Raw genomic sequence first — 16,241 nt, 5'->3', positions numbered from 1 at the left:
TGCATGTAAGTATTTAGTAGCAGGAATAGAATTATCTTTAAAGTTGACTAAATTTTCTGCCATCATTCTATCATGCAGTATATTTAGACCTAGGTAAACAAAATGATTAGAGAGTAAAATGAAATTCAATAGAGAAAAAAAATAAAGTTATCTAAGTATAATACAATTCATAATACAGTATATACACAATACAGTGTATGTATGTATAATATATATTCATATTATGCATGTGGATATGTACATAGACATATATATGTATATATAATCCCTACACTATTTTTATAGAAATGTATCAAAAAGTATCACAAAAACAAAAATATTTCAAAAAGGTAGCTAGCTTACGAACCACCTTACGAATTGGGGAAAATAAGGCAATATTTGTTTCTTGGCTCACCTGTGACCAGTAACAAGGAATGAAAATAGAACCAGTTGAAAAATGGCTGATATCACTTAGAACAGGGGCTACCTGAGGACCCAACTTAATAAGGGCTTCATTTCAGGACTACTAAGCAGACACTTGGTATTTCAGGAGTTTTGTCATAGTTGCATCCTTCATCCAAACCTGTACCTTTTATGCTTCAGAACTAGGACTTGGGGCGAGATGGAGGCAAGGAAGTTCCTGGAAGAGTTCCCCCAGCACTGCTGCCAAGGGGTTAGGGCCCTGGTTCCTTCTAGTCCCTGGGGATATTGATATTTAATATACTTTTATGTAAATACACAGAGAATTAGAATAAATAAAATCTCAAGGGTTAGGGAGAAAGGTAGGGAATTTGTAAGAAACCAGAGTTAGAGAGGTCTCCTCAGGCCAACCTCACTGCTTCTTTGACCCCTCTGGCTTCCAGCTTCTCCTTGGTTTTTCTCCTCTTCAGTAACTTCTTTCTTCTCTTCTGGATCTTTCTCTTTTTCATCCTCTGTTTTGACTTTCTTGGCTTTTTTCTTTTTTTGAAATTGGAAAAATTCTTACTGCCACCCCCTCTCTCCCCTCCTCTGAGTTTGAGAATTCTCCCGCATAGGCAATTCATTTGTCAGAGGAGCAGATGGATATGTGCTTGTCAGAGTCTTCTTGACCCTCATCAACACTCCTCTGGGATGGTGTCTTCGGTAATTACTTGCATTTGGACCCCAGTTGCATGAGGTAGCATTCTCAGGTTCTCAAAGAGCTTCTGTTTGATTTTCTTGAGGTACTCATTCATGTTCTGGTCAGTCATATTATAAGGACTGTTGTGAAGTTTGAAGTCTGGTCCAAATTCGAAGTAAGCATGATATGGCAGCCAATCTGAATCTCTGTCCATGACCACCGCTGTTACATATGTCCAGCACGGGGCAATGTTTTGAATGGTGTAACCACCTCCTCCTTGCATTAACCTGGGCAGGTTGAAGCTATTGACAAATTCCATACACTTGGCATGCCCTTTCAAGGTCAGTTGAAGAAACCTAACCCATCCCCAGACAGGGAGTTTGATCCTTGCTTTAAGACCACTGGACTAGACTGGAACATCTCCATTACTCTGGACATGACTGCTTTGAGAATGGCCTCGTAGGACTCATCGTCATGCTATTTTGGAGTGGGTAGTTTGCTGGCCCCGATATTCTGTAAGTCGCCAATCCCTGGGAAGTACTCTTCATACTTATGAAAGAACACAGTCCTGCACAGTCTGTGGTATAGAAGGTCTATTCTGGGGCTGGGAAGGTGGCTCAGTGGTAGAGCGCTAGCCTTGAGCTGAAGAGCTGAAGGACAGCGTCCAGGTTCAGAGTTCAGGCCCCACGACCGGACCCAAAAAATAAATAAATAAATAAATAAATAAATAGAACGTCTCTTCCATGCCATCACCATGGTGAATATCAATGTCAAATACAGCACCCTCTGGTGATACTTCAGCAGTTCCAATGTGGCCAAGACGATATCATTGACATAACAAACCAGATAACTCAGACTTATTTGTGTGGTGCAGACCCCAGCCCAATTGACAGTGACATCTGTCTGTTGTTTATTAAGTTTCACGGCTCTTGCCAGAGCCACTAGTAGATAATGGACAGAACTTGAACAGGCCATCAAAATACTGGATAGTCTTCACCTACGTGGAAGTTCTGCATCTGCTTGCTGTACTTGGATAAGTTGTCTGGCTGAATGGAGCATAAGAATTTAATGTAGTCATCACTGTGATACTTGGTCATTTCAGCATTAGCTTTGTGAGGACAATAGATGTCCATTTTTCAGGAAGGGCCTGTAGCTGAGCAGCAAGTTGTGAGTCATGCGGATTCAGTGAGGCTTCATCGGATGGCCTTGTCCATAATAATAATGTTCAACATCCCCATCGTAGTAGGAACAGATGTTCCTCTTAGTACCATGAGTATGCGCCATCTTGTTTGCCTTTCTGTCCTGTCAGTTGTCAGTCTGTCTGTCTCCATACACTATTAAACCTATTTATTTACTGTTTTCTGCCATCATTTCTGTTGCTTTTAGTATTTACATTAATTCTTGAAAGGGAGGACAATTAAGAGAATGTTTGGTCTTAATTGTCCGGATTAAAAATTACAATATACAAATTACTTTTTTTATAAAGATGATAATATTTCTCATTAGGATTTTGAAATTGTTATATGAGTTTTAAAAACAGATTTACCTGAAAGACTCATATTCAAAGTCAATCCTTCTGCTGTTGAAATAGAAAAACATTCAAGTTATTTACTAAATAGGTTACACATTTATATTTCGTTTGCACAGCATTTTTAGTACACCTAAAATCTCATGAATTCCCAACTCTCTGTACACATTGTTTTCACCTTTGTTGCTTTTGTTAACTATAGAATAAATTGGATTTTCATAATTGAGATAGCTCAGTATGAAGACAGTTCTCCCAAAAATCCTTACCTCATTGGGAAACAGAAAACCCAGGAAGAAATTTTATTTTCTTGTACAGTAGCTACCAAAATAGTAGCTACCCTTCTTATACAATAAGGAAGACAATATTTGTTCATTAGCTAGAAACTAACTCTGAAAACTTGGTCAGATCAGAGATCAGTTAGCGTATAATGTTTGTGCAAATAAAGAGAGTGGGATTGTCTGAAATACTTTCCATAGCATAAGGAGATAGTAATAAAATCTAAAACAAATCAACGTATTTCTCTTTCACAAAAGATTACAAAGTATCTCTCAAGTCTCAATTTTGATAGAAACTATAATAAAACACAAATTTTCTTCAGTTTACAGTGGCTTCTAGTGGATTTTTTTCTACTTAACAATGGAATAACTAAACTCATAAAAAACTGGGTCAGTTTTACTGCAGTATTTGATTAATTGTGTAAGTTATTCAGTGCTGCTTAGAAAAATAGACTATGTTAGGTGATTTTCTCATCTGTAGGTTAATGTTTGAAGTTTTTTTAAGGTGGTCAAGGTTAAGCTATAAAGCTATAAAGGCATTACACATTTAAAAAAATTATCCTAATTTTAACTTATGATAAGTCTATTGGTTTATAGCCCTGTGGTAGCTTTTTTAAATGAGAAGAAAAAGAATTCCATAATTGTTTTTAAGAGCCTGATTTCTGTACTCTGTGACCAATTTCCTAACCTCTAAATTTTCAAGAAGATACTGCTTTATTTATCTTTCTGATGTCTTTTTATTTTTTTCCATTTTAGTACATTCTCTAATATTTACCAAGAATACTATTACTTACATAAAAAGCACAATGTTTAGAGTTCATGGTGATCACAGCATTTTCTAGATTAGCTCAATGCTGAATCCAAATATAGTAAAAATCAACTAAACCTGAGCATTGATTTGACATCAGCCTTGGCTTTTGATATTTCTTCCTGTGATCTTCCTCTTCTAAAAATTCTCCTCTTTAATCACCATGAGAGAACATGAGTTAGAAAGATCCTGTCAGATTTAAGGAACTTTGGCTTTTAGTGAGCCTATTGGCAAAATTGTCTGCTAATGATTATGTCTATATGTGAATATATCACATTTTTCCTCACTTGAGAAGTAATGTAATTCCCACTGAAAGAAATGAATAATTTTAATAGATTTTTTTATTTCAAAGCTCAAATATACAAGGATAAATAAAGGATACTATTAATAAAATAGCACATTAGTCGAAATAACAGAAAAATATTCTTTCACATTGAAAAACTCATTTAGTATTTAGTCTATTGTGATTTAATACTTTTCACTTGCATTATTTAATGAGTGACATTTTAGCAATATAAGTACTAATATCTGAAAGTTTCATAGTAATTCAAAGCTCTTTCTAAACAATAAATAATTTACTTACCACTATGTGCATGGGGTTTTTCAATTCCCACTAGATCAACAAAGAAACCAAAACATCTTTGAAGAGCAGAATGATGTTTAGAATTTAAACATACTCAACTCAATGTATCAGAAGTAAAACAAACAGTAAACATATTTCAATATATGGATTTTTTTTAAAAATCAGGGGAGGGAAATAATTCTTTCATATTCATTTGTTAACATCTGAGTAGAATTATCTGACCCTATACAAACGTGTATAATATACCTATAATCATGGCTTATCAGTTTCCTTTAAATGACACAGTATCCATGTTATTTCAAATAAATATTCTTCATCAAAAAGTTTATATTATTTGTAAGTTTATATAACATATTGTGTTGTACATTGAAATTTGAGTGCAGGTGTCTACCACTTACCCACTTGAATAATGAGAGGAGCAATGTAAATATTTTAAGAAAACAATATATTTATACTTAAAATTTAAAGCTAATAATGCATTTGATAAATATCAAATTGATCCTTGATTTTTCATAAAGCTTACATTAAATGAAAGCGACCTCGATTTATTTATGACAATTTTAGTGGACTGAAATGAACTAACAGCCATATGTGATTCTTTCTAAATATAATATTAATAACAGGCAAATTACTAAAAGAATTATGGGTAAGAGTTATCAAGCTGCTAGCCCTATTATCATCCATCTAGTTGTCTTGTCCAAAACAATGAATTAGATGATAGGTCTCTTCTCTAAGTTTTTACTCCTTAGTCTCTTTGCTATTTTGACTGGTTGTGTATGCATGTATGTGACATTCTGTCCCTGAAGGAGCAGTCATGGTGCCACATTTCTAGCAATTCTAGAGTTATGCAAAGGATTAGGGCCTTAGATATATTTTAAACCCATTCATATTATTTATTTATTTATTTAACTTGGTGCTACTTAGCAAGAGAAATGCTCTGGTATCCATATTCTGCTTGAGAATTCCCATTGTTTTATTCCAAGGTTGATTTGAGAGTATACAACAAAAGATTCAATGTTAACTCCAACCAATTAGAATAGACAAAAGATTTTCCATTGTACTGGCTTTACCAAGGAATATCAAAAGAGCATCATAATTATACAGGCAACTAGGAATTACACATAAGAAAATACTGAAAAAAATTATATAGGTCTCAGAATATGTAAAAAACTGAAAGTTTACTGAAAGAAAACTATACAAATCAAAGCAACAGGAAATGATATATTTTCCTAAAAGAAAAAACAATCCAGTCTCCTCATTGACTTTACAATCATGTAATCCATAGCCATTACAATTGTGATGCACAGTGTAATGTTTCTTCCCCAAGGAGTAGATTTGTCACTTGGATCAGGCTCTCTGACTTGGTTGCTATAACTCTTTGTGATGGTGTTGCCAAGTGTTAGCTCATATGCTTAGCATGTATAAGTACTTGAGTTTGATTTCACCAAAAGTGGAGAGGTGGCTCAAGCAGTAGAGTGCTATCCTTGAGCAAAAATAAAACAAAGCTCAGTGACAGTGCTAGCGACCTGAGTTCAATCCTCAGGATTAGCACAAATAATAACAGCAAATAACCAAAAAAAATCACTTCACAAATAATCATCTAAGAACCACATAATTTTATATTTAATATTTGAATTATACATTAAATGTTGCTTAATGAGTCAAGTATTTAACATATAAGAACAAATTCACTTTTGGCTTTCTGGTGGTTAATTGGTCACAAAAATCTCATGGATTTATCTGCTTGGGCTGATTTAGAATCACAATCATCAAATCTCAGCCTCCTGAGTAGCTAGGATTATGGGCATGAATAACCAGCTCCTGGCATGAACTTTTAATGTTGTAAATCCAAACATTTCTCAACATTTTATAGCTATCTTAGTCAAAATACCCAACCCTGGACAGCTTAAAATATTAGTAACTTTATGTGAAATTTCATCTCTATGGACTTCCCGATACATATAAAATTTATTTCTATTCATCTCTTTCTTTTGAAAGGAGACTGAATTTGTAGCACACTTCATCATGTTCTTAGATCTACATTTTGAACAACTCATATTTATAAGTTGAAGATTAGGATTAAATAAGGATGTGGGTGTTAATGTGTATGGAGCATGTCTACATCTGAATCTCTTGCTTAACTAGAATTACTGTCAGCCATTTTGTGAATAATCATTAATTCAAACCTTTAGTACACTGGATTGCCACCATTCTTTCCACTTCAATTTTGAAAGGATAAAGACATACTATGTAGAATGAATGTATCTCTCTGCTACCAATACATTGTCTACTGTTTTAAGAAGATATTTCACATACTTGACTAGTAAAAAAAAACATGATTCCTTTATACTTTTTCACCTGAATGATGTTTTTATTTTCTGATTCTATGAATTACTTGGAAGGTTCGTGTTGCAAAAGTCAAAATTAGGGGAGTTCCGGGAAGATGGCGGAGGAGAAGCTGGAATCTGAACAAGCTCTTGCATAGAAAACAGTTTCAGAGTTCCAGTGAACAGTCCCAAACCAGAGAATCACACCAAGTGTGCCATCACAGGACAGAGAGTTAGTCAAGAGAGGGGAAGCCAAGCAGACACATCTGAGCAGCTGCCGCTGCGGCTGCAGGATCGCAGCGGCAACCACCGCCGCGGAGGCATACCTGAGACGCAGTCCGGGACGAAGGAGCCAGACGCAGCGGACAAGCGGATTCTACTCAACACCAGCAAGAACCGACAAGGAGCGGACAACTTCATCCTGCACTTTGCAGACCAGAGACGACCCGGGATCCAAGACTCCGCGTGAGTAGAAGCCCCACTTCCTCACTCCTTCTCTGGGAGCAGAGGAGGGAAGGCCACCCCTCCCCCCCCAGCACCGGTGATCTCCATCTTGGATACCGACAAAGCTCGGAGGAGCAGCTAGCTCCAGCTCAGGCCTTGGAATAAAACGAGTCATTTAGCAGGTCACAAGAACTTAACGGCGAAGTGACCTCACAGACTCAGTTCCATCCAGGGAAAAGTCACCCAGCTCAGGCGCCAGCCATTGGAGTGGCTCTCCTCACCGGGTAACCAGAGCCAGAGGCTGCCCCGCCCTCTAGCAGCCACCACAATCAATTGAAAAACAGAAACCCTGAGAATGGCTCCAGGCTGGGTGCTGTGAGTTTTTTTTCACAAAATAGCCCCAGGGAAAAGCTACTGTTCATTGAAAGGCCTCAACTCTACCCAGAACCTAGCCTCATCACTGCATCCCCCTCTTTTGTGATTCTCAAAGCAGATCACCCTCCCAGTAAACTAACCTGGGAGGGGGATCTCAAAATCTTGGGTAAAGCAGAGCATTTTTCTGCCTGTTCCAACAAACTGACTTAAGAAACCAATCAAGCCACAGGACCTCAAGCTGACCAGAGACTCCAACCAGACTCTGATTACAGACAAAAGGGAGATACAGGACTCTTCCCACCCCTCCCAAAAAAAAAAAAAAAAAAAAAATCAAAGAACTTTTTTTTTCTTCTTCTTCTTTTCTTTTTTTTCTTTTTCTTGTTTTGTTTTTTTTTTCATTTTTTTGTTACCTTATATATATATAAATTTTTTTTTTGCTTTTCTAAAACTTTTATTAATCTTTAATTTTTGCCTCTTCTGAAAAAATAATTGTTTTCCATTAACTTTTTTTTTTTTCTCCTCTTATAATTTTTATTTTAGGAATACGTGAATGTGTGTTTTCTTTTCTTTTCTTGTCTTCTTTCTCTTTTTCTTTCATTCTTAATTATCTTTTTGTTTTTTTTTTCTAGCTCTACTGAACTTCTGATCTTTTCTTCTCACTTTCCTATCCTTTCCATCTTTTCCTCTTTGTTCATCTTTATGTGACTTAACTCTTGTCCTGCACATCCTCAGATAAACCCGTAGTTAACCAGTAGACCCTATCCCCCATTGTGTACACACTTAATCCACAAACTTATTACTCAATTCAAAACCTCCGAGACTTAAATTCATTAATAGCAGTACTACCTCTTTATACCTATATAATATTTTAAGCATTTTTTTAAAGTTTTTCTCATCTCCTCTATGTCCCTCCCTTTCTCTCAACATATTCATATTCCTCTATAAATAGATGGTCTTTTAATCTCTAAAATAACATTAATTTTTACCTTTCTATTTTATTTTCTGGTCTCTTTTCATTCCCCTTTCCCTTTCTTCTTTTTCTCTCTCTCTCTACTTACATCCTACCCAACCTATTTCCTGCATTGTAATTAGGACATAGTTAACTCTCCCTATGCCTCCCCACACCAATCTATTCCTATTTTTTACCCACATCTCTCCCTAACCCTAATAATTTCTGGTTTTCCAAATTCTTCTCTGCGGTTCGAAGTCCTTTAACATAAAGTTGTTTGATGTCGAATAGATGTATCTGTTGAACTAGATTGTATCTGTAGACTATTGACTGTACAAATGCAAACTTTGGTTGATGGTTGCCTTAAGATAGTGTTCTAGCACAAAACTGGTGCTATCTTCATCTCAAATGGGCAGAGTAAGCCGGAAAAACACAAGAAAAATGGCAAATTCGGGTATCTCAATTCCCAATCCTGATAATCAGGGGTTAGAACAGATAATGAATAATCCAGAGGAGAGTTCCCAAACAGCTCTACAAACACTGCTGGCAAACATGATAAATGAAAAGTTTGACAACGTACAAAGGACTCTGTATGAGTGTGATAGGGAGAGAGAGGAGGCATCCCAGAAGTTTATACAGGAATATCATAAGCGTGAGAAAGCTACTCAAAAACTGATACAGGATTTGCGTGAACAACTTGAGAATACTCAAAGAGAAAGAGAGGAATGGCGTGAGCAGGCTGAGAACACTCAAAGAGATCTGCAGGAATCCCACGAACGGGAGGAAGCTAATCAAAGAGTAATACAGGAATTGAGAGACCAGGTAGAGAACACACAAAAATCACTAAAGGCATTCATGGAATCCATTAACAAAGAGCTGAAGGAAGTCAGGGAGACCACAAAGGGAATGCTGAATGGAACCCAACAGAAGGAATGGGAGCCCAAAGAAATCATAACCAATCAACTAAGTGATTTGAGGACAAACACTGAACACCAAATTAAGGAAGTAAAGAAATTCATACTAGACCTAAAACAGAGCTTCAACAAAGAACTTGAAGCCATCAAAGCTGACCAACTAGAAGGAAAAGAGATAAAAAACAAAGTAGAGAGTCTTGACAGCAGGTTAGACCATGCAGAAGATCGAATCTCAGGGATTGAAGACAGCCTAGATATTATAGAGAAAGAACATACAACCATCCAAGACAGGTCCAAGAAATATGATAGATCTATCCAACACCTGGAAGACACCATCAGAAGGCCTAATCTAAGGATAATGGGTGTAGAGGAGCACCTAGTTAATGGTCTAGGAAATTTGTTTAACAGGATCCTAGCAGAGAACTTCCCAAACATGCAAAAAGATAGGCCTGTCCAGATACAAGAAGCCTTTAGAACCCCAAATAGACCAGACCAGAATAGGACATCCCACCGTCACATTATAATCCACACAGGATCAACTCAGAACAAGGAAAAGATCCTTAAAGCTGTCAGAGAGAAAAGGGTAATCACTTATAAAGGGAAACCAATTAGAATCACCTCAAATTTCTCAGCAGAGACAATCAAAGCAAGAAGAGCCTGGAATGATGTATGCCATGCCCTAAAAACAAACAACTATCAACCAAGAATACTGTACCCAGCTAAACTCTCCTTCATAACTGAAGGCCAAATAAAAACCTTCCATAGCAAAGAAAAATTGAAACAATACATCTCCACCAAACCAGCCCTACAAAAGATTCTTAAAGATGTCCTACACATAGAAAACCAACAAGACCGCAATAAAGGCCAAGAAACTGCACCCAAACTGAGAATCCAAGAACCATAGGAAGAACCCAGTTTTCGCAGCCCCCAAGAAGGTAGATAACATGGCAGGAACTCCCAAATACCTCTCAGTCCTATCTCTTAATGTTAACGGACTGAACTCTCCAATTAAGCGACATAGACTGTCTAGTTGGATTAAAAAACAAGACCCTTCTATCTGCTGCCTGCAGGAGTCACATCTTGCCCGTAAAAACAAACACATTTTCAATGTTAAAGGCTGGAACAAAATCTACCAAGCAAACGGACCGCATAAACAGGTGGGAGTTGCAATCCTAATATCAGATAAAATAGACTTCAAATTAAAATTCGTGAAAAGAGATAAAGAAGGTCGCTACATACTAATTAAAGGATCTCTCCTTCAGGAGGATATTACAATTCTAAATATCTATTCGCCAAACAATGGAGCACCCAAATTTATCAAAGAAACACTACTTTCCCTCAAATCCCATATAGATCCAAAGACATTAATTGTTGGGGATTTTAACACACCACTCTCCCCACTAGATAGATCAACTCGGCAAAAACTCAACAGAGAAACCGCAGATCTAAACAGCTGCATAGATCAACTAGACTTAACAGACATTTACCGAACATTTCACCCAGCAGCATCAGAATACACGTTTTTCTCAGCAGCACATGGAACGTTTTCTAAAATAGACCACATTTTAGGCCACAAAGCAAACTTGTCTAAATTCAGAAACATTGAAGTTATACCTTGCATTCTCTCTGACCACAAGGGAATAAAGTTAGAACTCAACACCAAAAGCCACCAAAGAAACTCCAGTATCACATGGAGGCTGAACAACACACTGCTGAATCATGAGTGGGTCATGGAAGAGATTAGAAAGGAAATTCAAATGTTCATGCTATTCAACAAAAATGAACACACAAAATACCAGCTCCTCTGGGACACAGCAAAGGCAGTACTCAGAGGCAAGTTTATAGCTCTGAGCTCCTACGTCAACAAATTGGAGAGATCTGAAACTAACAATTTAATGACACATCTAAACCTCCTTGAAAAAGAGCAGCAAGATAAACCCCAATCCAGTAGACGGAAAGAAATAATCAAAATTAAATCAGAATTAAATGAATTAGAATCCAAAAAAACTATAGAAAGAATCAACAAAACAAAGAGTTGGTTCTTCGAAAAACTTAACAAAATTGACAGACCCTTAGCAAATCTTATCAGAAAAAGAAGAGAACACACCCAAATTAATAAACTCAGAGATGAGAATGGAAACATCACCACGGAAACAACCAAGATTCAGAACATTATAAGGGAATACTTCTCAAAACTTTATGCTAATAAGTTCGAGAACTTGACAGAAATGGACCTCTTCCTAGCAAATATTGACATGCCAAAACTAAACCAAGATGAGTTAAACCAGCTTAACAGGCCCATATCAAGCATTGAAATAGAAACAGCAATAAGAGACCTCCCAGCTAAGAAAAGTCCAGGACCAGATGGTTTCACAGCGGAATTTTACAAGGCCTTCAAAGCAGAGCTCACACCAATTCTCCTCCAACTCTTCAATGAAATTGAAAGAGAAAGCTCACTACCGAACACATTCTATGAAGCCATCATAACCCTCATCCCAAAACCAGGCAGGAACTCATCAAAGAAAGAGAACTATAGACCCATTTCTTTGATGAACATTGATGCAAAATTTCTCAACAAAATTTTGGCCAACCGACTTCAACAATTCATCCAAAAACTCATATACCACGATCAAACAGGATTCATTTCAGGGATGCAAAGCTGGTTCAATATACGCAAATCAATTAATATTATTCATCACATCAACAGGAGCAAGAATAAGATCCACATGGTTATCTCAATAGAAGCAGAAAAAGCATTTGACAATATCCAACACCCCTTTATGATGAAGGTTTTGAAAAAATTAGGAATCCATGGAACATTCCTCAATACAATAAAGGCTGTATATGACAAACCTACAGCCAGCATTATACTCAATGGTGAAAAACTAAAGCCATTTCGTCTTAACTCAGGAACAAGACAAGGATGCCCACTCTCTCCACTTCTCTTCAATCTAGTATTAGAATGCCTAGCTACAGCAATAAGACAAGATGCAGACATAAAGGGGATCCAAATAGGGAAAGAAGAAATAAAACTCTCCCTCTTTGCAGATGACATGATCTTGTATTTATAGAATCCCATAGACTCCACTCCCAAATTACTCAAGCTGATTCAAAACTTTGGCAAAGTAGCAGGTTATAAAATTAACCCCCAAAAATCAATGGCTTTTCTGTATGCCAACAATGAGAAAAGTGTGGCTGAAATTAGGAAAGCAACTCCATTTGTAATAGCCCCACAAAAAATAAAATACCTCGGAATTAACTTAACTAAAGAAGTGAAGGACCTCTATGATGAAAACTTTAAAATCTTGAAAAAGGAAATCAACACAGAACTTAAAAAATGGCAAAACCTCCCATGCTCCTGGATTGGAAAGATTAGCATTGTGAAAATGGCAATACTTCCCAAGGCTATCTACAAATTCAACGCAATACCTATCAAAATTCCACCCTCATTCTTCAAGGAAATAGAAGAGGCAATCCAAAAATTCATATGGAACAATAAAAGACCCCGAATAGCAAAATCGCTCCTCAACGGAAAGAACACTGCTGGAGGAATATCAATACCAAATTTCAAACTCTACTATAAAGCCATAGTGATCAAAACAGCTTGGTATTGGCATAAGAACAGACCTCAGGACCAATGGACTAGAATTGAAAACCCAGAAATGAACCTACAGACCTATAGCCATCTAATCTTCGATAAGGGAGCTAAAACAATAGAATGGAAGACAGACAGCCTCTTCAGTAAATGGTGCTGGCAAAACTGGTTAACTACATGTAGAAAACTAAAGCTAGATCCTTATATATCACCCTGCACCAGAATCAACTCCAAATGGATCAAAGACCTTGAAGTCAAAGCAGACACTCTGAAAACATTACAGGATGGAATAGGAGAAACCCTGGGTCTCCTTGGCTCAGGCCGAAATTTTCTGAATAGAGACCCGGAAACACAACAAATCAAAGAAAGGCTGGACAAATGGGATTGTATAAGGTTGCAGAGCTTCTGCAGGGCAAATGACATAGCTAGCAAGATCAATAGAAAGCCCACGGACTGGGAGAAGATCTTTACTAGCCATACAACAGACAAGGGTCTCATATCTAAAATATACTTGGAACTCAAAAAATTAAACCACCCAACAACAAATCCTCAAAGAAACAACTGCCCAATAAGTAAGTGGGCAAAAGACTTAAAGAGAAGCTTCTCTGAAGAAGAAAGAAGGATGGCCAATAGACACATGAAGAAATGTTCAACATCCCTAGCCATAAAAGAAATGCAAATCAAAACAACATTGAGATATCACCTCACTCCAGTTAGAATGGCAAAAATCAAGAACTCTAACAACAACAGATGCTGGAGGGGATGTGGACAGAAAGGAACCTTACTTCATTGTTGGTGGGTATGTAAACTTGTTCAACCACTTTGGAAAGCAGTATGGAGGTTCCTCAAAAGACTCCACATAGAGCTCCCCAATGACCCAGCAATCCCACTTTTGGGCATTTACCCAAATGATCACAAACAAGGCCACACTAAAGCTACCAGCACAACTATGTTTATTGCAGCATTATTTACCATAGCTAAGACACGGAACCAACCCAGATGCCCCTCAGTAGATGAATGGATCAAGAAGATGTGGTATATATACACAATGGAATTCTATGCCTCCATCAGAAAGAATGACATTGCCCCATTTGTTAGGAAATGGAAAGGCTTGGAAAAAATTATATTAAGTGAAGTAAGCCAGGCCCAAAGAAACATAGGTCCCATGGTTTCCCTTATTTGCAATATCTAGTATAGGTATGAGTCAAGCGGAAAAAGTCAGATAATGTGATGTTAGGAAAACGAAACCTCAAATATGTATTTTAATGTTTTTGTTTCTTTCATGCATGTGTTTCTAACGCATTTATAAGATTATTTCTTTGTTGCTTTGTATGTCCCTCCCCCACAGTGGAACCCCCGCTTTCACTATATTTGATGTCAGTATAACATGTGGAGGAGATGGGGACAAACAAGTCATTTAAGGATTCAGGTGGACCTGTTGCAACAATGAGAAGTACAAAATGTCATGTCAAAACCAGCTTTACAATGTCGGTGGGGGGGAGGTGGGGGGGTATGATTGGGTGGGAGGGAGGGGGGAGGCTGGGAAGGGAGGTGAAGGGTAAACAAAGGAGGAGGCTGCAATGCTTGGTAAGAAATGTATGCATTATCCTGCCCATGTAATTGTAACCCCTCTGTACAGTATGTTCTCAAATAAAATAAAATAAAATTTAAAAAAAAAAAAGTCAAAATTAATGACTAATTGCCCTTGACACTTTGAACCTGATTTGAAACTGATGTACCAATCCCATTTCCAATATATCTTGATGACAAAACCTGAATTGTTAGCTATGCATTAACAGTTATAACTCCATAAGCTGGAGAAAATAAAATTTGGAAACATAGAATTGTTAATGTGGTACTATTGACTTAGAAGGTTGAGCAACAACTTAGAAGAGTGGGAACTTGCAAATTGAGAAGTTTGTAAACCCTCATGGGCAGTTTATTCACAACAGGAAGTAACTTTTAATCAGCAGTCTTAAGACAAGTTGGACTTGCATGTGTGAAATTAGTAATGTCTAATATATCCCATAGTAGTAACAAGGCATGTGAAAAGCTTCTTAGGAGACTAAAGTGGAACAAAAGAGAAAAATAAAAGCTTGTGTTAAAAGTTTAACAGACAAATTTTGTTTATGAATATTATCTTCCTAAGTAATACTGGGGCACTCTCAATGTTTTCAAAAATATTATATCCTTTTAAGTTTGTATCCAAAACTTAGGAAGTTTTGAATTCAGATGAGTTTCATCATTTCTTTCCTAATAGATTTTCACTTTAATTTGGAGGTGCTCATCTTATGATAAATTATTGTCAAATTTAAAAAGTTAAATTTCAAGAAAGAAGATGAGTGGATTCAGTAAACATAGACTGAACATTCATGTTGGATTAAAATATATGCTATTCACTTGGAATAAATTATTTTTTCCACCAAGAGCTTTCTATTCAGTAGCACAGTGGGTAAGTCAGCAATGTCTATGACACTGAATGCTAAAATGTGGTTGTACTGAGAGTGTTAGGGAAACCATGTCCACTTTCTCCCATACAGATTGAATCACCATGGAGTACATCACCTTGGATTGCTTTTTTTGTTGTTGCTATTTTTTTCATTTCGATGTTGAATTATGAGCTCTGATCTACTGAGAGACTAAATTTTAATTTCCACAACTCAAGTACGTACCATACATGTAGCTAACAATCTTAATAGTATTTCTTCTTGATGTATAGTTTACAAAGACAAAGCTTGGTAAATCCAAAAAGAAGTCAGCAGTGGTATCCCAAGTCACAGGTTTAGCAATTACCAACATCAGGATTAGAAACTAGAATACAAAATCAAATTGCCATCTGCAAAGATTTAAAAACACAACCATTTTATGCTTAATATTTATTAAGACAAGTATATAAATCACTATATTTGAATTCACAATCTGAGGAAAGAATATGAAACATTGGTGCAAAGTTGCTTTAAAAAAAGTTAATTTATTAAGCGTGTATTATTCTGAATTTCCCATCAGGAGGAACATTCAAGAATGTCACACTGCTTGAGTGGCATCCTGTAGCACCAGGTGATTGATCATCTGAGGTTGAGGCACCAGGTGGCAGTTATTTGAAACATTACTATGACTCCTCTCTTGACATATGATTTCTGACCCTACAACTCCTCTAATACACACTTCTTCAGAGATGCTTAGGGTGAGATCTTTCCACATCATCTGGAAACTTTTCAGAACTTGTTAAAAATGCAAATTAACCAATTCCATCCCAGGTAAATTAGAAGTTTATTATTCTAACCCTGAAACTTGTGTTTTAGCAAGCTCTTGAGAAGACTCTATGTCTAACTTTGAGAAGCATAGCTACCAAAGGGCAACAAGTC

General features: G+C 36.8%; 1 pseudogene; it reads right to left on the bottom strand.

Annotated features, from left to right (window-relative positions):
- Positions 1-800: 800 nt before the first annotated feature.
- Positions 801-2,362, bottom strand: LOC122111840 (annotated as a pseudogene).
- Positions 2,363-16,241: the final 13,879 nt, after the last annotated feature.

This window comes from Dipodomys spectabilis, unplaced genomic scaffold (assembly GCF_019054845.1).
Source record: "Dipodomys spectabilis isolate Male_0828 unplaced genomic scaffold, ASM1905484v1 ptg000002l, whole genome shotgun sequence".
NCBI lineage: Eukaryota > Metazoa > Chordata > Mammalia > Rodentia > Heteromyidae > Dipodomys > Dipodomys spectabilis.
This window is presented reverse-complemented; position numbering and strand designations above follow the sequence as displayed.